We start from the raw sequence: 4,265 nt of genomic DNA on the forward strand, positions 1-4,265 counted from the left end.
TACACAAGGTAAGGTTTGCGTAAAGCTCCCATTTGGGGAAAAGACTAGACTGTGTTGGGTTCTCTGATGTCTCCGGTGCTTCCTCAACGAGACTCGTAGTGGGGGTTATCTCGGCCATGGTTAAGAAGGAATTGGGTGAAAGGAACTTTGGATTTGACTCCCTGAAGTCCAGATTGAACCGCGACATGGGGGAGAATGGGATATATAGATATCTATATATTGTATTCTATTATTTAGATATAGAGCTCCCGGTCTCCCGGCGGAGCACCCGGAGTGTTCTAGGATATATACAGAACACGGACAAAAGCTGTGTGCGCCTCCAGATGATATTATGAATCCGAGCCATTGCGATACATCCACTGTAAACACTTGTGCATGGTTCCATGGCCGCAAGCTGCTCAGGGCCACACCCCCATACTCCACCTTGACCCGCCTCTAAAAAACGGCACGCTTGTGGAAAGCTCATTGTGGTACTGGCTTGTAGTGGCTGTAACTGCACCAAGGCTGAATTTCTTGAACGTCTTCAAATACTGTGTTAGTAGGGGCCTACTAACACCTTAATAAAAGCATCCATAAAGTAGCATGCCATGGGACCTTTAATATAATGGATGGTAATGGATGGCCAAGTGCTCAGTGAGTTAACAATTAACCTGGGGTCTTAAGTGAGTTCATTGGCCAGTAAGTAAGAACACAATAAACCTGGATCCATCTGTTTATTACAGGCACCACGCCCACCTTCCTCCTGGAAAGTCCTTCTGGTCTGTAACATACAAGTCCCTTTTCAAGCGGAGTTGCTAGAAAAGCGATCTTTTGGCAACGTTTATCAGGACCTATTGACGGCAGAATTTAGAGAGTCCCTGTGAAGTTTTTACCCTTGAAAAATGAACGGCCTACCAGAAGGTAGAGCGGACAGGGAGGAGCTAGAGGGAGGTTTAGGGGGCGTTTGGGGACGGGGCGGGGTCGATGAGACGAGGCACTGATGAGGGGGGATGGGGAAGTTGGTGAGATGTTGATCTGAAGACCTGGAGCTCCCAGGATTCCCAGCGCCTTTAGCCAGGAGTCGAAGGGTAAGGGGGACCGATTAGTGACTCATTAGGGCCTGCATTATGTTGAGAATGCGCTGGTGTCGGCTGGAGCTGAACCGAAGATTTCTGGTGGGGGGCGGCCCTCACATGATTTAAATACCCAGCAAGACAGACCGGTAGAACTAGGCTAGAACCAGGCTCGAACCAGGATAGAATCAGGCTAGAACCAGGCTAGAACCAGGCTAATCCTTGAATCCTGGCGATGTGGGCTCTTAGCTGCAGCGTGTTTTAGGGTGCAGGCTCAAAGGGTTTGGCCTCCGGTGATCCGGTAGCTCCTACACCTCGGAACAGATGAAATGGAAGCCTGTTCAGTGTTGGCCGACGTAGAACCTCGATGAAAGGAATCGCAGGAAGCAAGTGTTTGAAGCTTGCCGACATCTGCAACAAGTCTCAATAAAAACTACAGACAAGAGACAAGCATGAAAGTATACCCTGTGGCGCGCAATTGTACTCCTGTTAATGCATGAGGTCCTGATTGGTTGAGCGATAAAGTGGAGGGGCTTGCGACCACCACGAGAGAATTTAGAACCCAACATAGAGCTGTGAGAAATAGAAGGTTAATGTCGTCTTCCTGAACTTAAACTACATTTTCTTAAGCCTGTTGTTCCAGTCTGGTAACTGCACCACTATCTTTCGGTTTTGGACTAAACCTTAAAAATTCCTTTACCCCCTTATAATTATTGTTGTCATATTGTAAAAAACCATAGTGTTGTGTTGTGTTCAGCCGGCCAAGGTGTTTAACGAGTCCAGCCGTGATCAACCCTCCATGTCAGCCACAGGCCCCGGCCCATGCTAAAATAATAGAGTGGTTGTTCTTGGTATATTAAAGCGCGTCCTGTTGCCAAAAAGAAGCACCTGGGTTCATCTCCCTGTGATGTCCACCTACTGCTGGCACCGGGACATTGTATCCACCGTGGAGCTTGATCCGCTGTCAACAGAGGTCCCCATCAAAGGCTGACCTCCAGCCCCTCACTGAGGGGAGCCAGAGTGTGTCTTGGCGTGCAGGGAGGAGGGGATCATGACGTACTTGGCAGCTGTGAGTACATTGTGGGGGGACCCCGCCCCGGGCGTGAAAACATCCAGCCGAGATGTGATCCTAACCCCTGAGCCTGGCCGCTCACACACACACACACACACACACACCAATGCTCCGTCTGTCTGTCTGTCTGTCTGTCTGTCTGTCTGTCTCTCTGTCTGTCTGTCTGTCTGTCTGTCTGTCTGTCTGTCTGTCTGTCTGTCTGTCTGTCTGTCTGTCTGTCAGTGTGTGTCAGGTTAGCTGTGTGGGTTGTGTGTGTGTGTGTGGATTGTGTGTGTGTGTGTGTGTGTGTGTGTGTGTGTGTGTGTGTGTGTGTGTGTGTGTGTGTGTGTGTTGGTCAGTGTGTTTGTCTGTTGTCCTTCGAGTGGTGCTGCTTGACATGTTCCAAAAGGATGTACACTCACACTGACACCCACACGCTCTCCCCCAGTGCACATGGGTGGGGTAGTTAATGTGCTGAGATACAACCGCTCCTAAGCAGAAGGGTGTAGCAGCTAAGTCATTGTGGAGCCCTATGGGATTGGGGTCACCTGGGAGTTACCCTTAACCCTAACCCCCCCCCCCCCCCCCCACACACACACACACACCCTCATACTCTCTCCCCTCCGTGATTCTACAACATCTGCACCGTGTCAGTCAAGGTCCTGCTCTCTCTTTCACCGCAGCTAGAGAGAGGGGGAGAGAGGTAGAGACTAGGGGTGTGACCGGGTACACGTGTAACCGGTTAGTAAATCATAACCGTTTAGGAAAAATCAGTAAACGAAAACCGAAAAAAAAAAATATTTAAATCAAAAATAACACATACTATTTATTTAGCGATTAATAAAGCTACAAATGTTCCACTTGGACAACATTAAGGAGCAAATAAATGCACGCGATAAATGTTGGGTAACTGAACACCGGGCATACGTCATGTAATGTGTAAGTTCACGGTTCCAGTGCTGGCCCTACCGTGCGTTCACACCAAACGCGACGGGGCGACAAGATCCCATACAAAGTGAACGCAGAGACGCGTATCGGGCGAATTTTTCGCGAGAGAAAACCGGCAACAAGTTTTGATTTGTCACGCCACACTTTTGCCGTGCACAGGCGAGCGCGTTCACGAGAATTTGTTGCGCGAAAAATTCGCTCGAGTGCAAATATTTGAACTTTGACGCAAATTTCAGGTGATGACGCGTGATGACAGCCAATCGGCGTTCAACAGCGTGGCCACAGAGTCACATGTGTAACGTAACAGCCAATCAGCGTTCAACCGTCAAACTCAGTGCAGTGCAGTCCGGGGTGAACTGCAGCACGGAGGAGAAAGTGAATGTTGCCGTTTGCGACTCCCGGAGCTCTATATATAATATAATAGTATATAATATAATATTTGTATGTATAATATCACGGCCAAAAGCTTGATTTTCGATCTAAACTCTACCCTCCATTGGTCGTATAGCGCGACGGCGGTCCACTTAAAAAAAATAAATTAAATAAAACGGTTAACCGTGTACACGGAAAAAAAAGGGGTTGTGTAACCGTTTACAATATTTTGTAACCGTTCACACCCCTAGTAGAGACAGACTTTAAGATGAGACAAGCCTGCATGCAACTCAACAGCATGCCTTTGCGCGCATACCGCATTACAGCAACACACATCGATGCAGTGGGGAATTCACGCATTAGACATGGGTGACCCTTTAGCAGGGGACAGGCTTGGGCTAGCTTGTGTCTGATGCTCATGTCTCCGTGGCCGTCTCTTTGCAGGCCTGGTGTTCGCATGGCGAGGGGCTGAGGGGGGGGGGGGGATGGGGTGGACGTCGCGTTGGAAACACTTGTGCTGAGAGTCTGACGAGCGAGGCGGGTGTGATGACACACACGGGTTATGAATAACACGGCATGTAAGCAGTCGAAAGGCAAAAACACATCACAGGCACACCTCTCCTCTGATGAACACTATTTGCTTTATGAAGAGAATGAAGCCTTCTAATGAATTGTCTAAATAATGTGCCGGTCACATGGGTCAGGTCTGTAGTACATGGTTAGAGGGAGCGTGTCCCATTCAGACAGCTGGACATGTTTTTCTGTGCCCCACCCAAACAGAGAATGATAAAGCTGTGAAGTGATGTCATTACTACCGCTGATTCAAACCAGCTGTACGACCT

Source organism: Gadus morhua, chromosome 1 (genome assembly GCF_902167405.1).
Source record: "Gadus morhua chromosome 1, gadMor3.0, whole genome shotgun sequence".
Lineage (NCBI taxonomy): Eukaryota > Metazoa > Chordata > Actinopteri > Gadiformes > Gadidae > Gadus > Gadus morhua.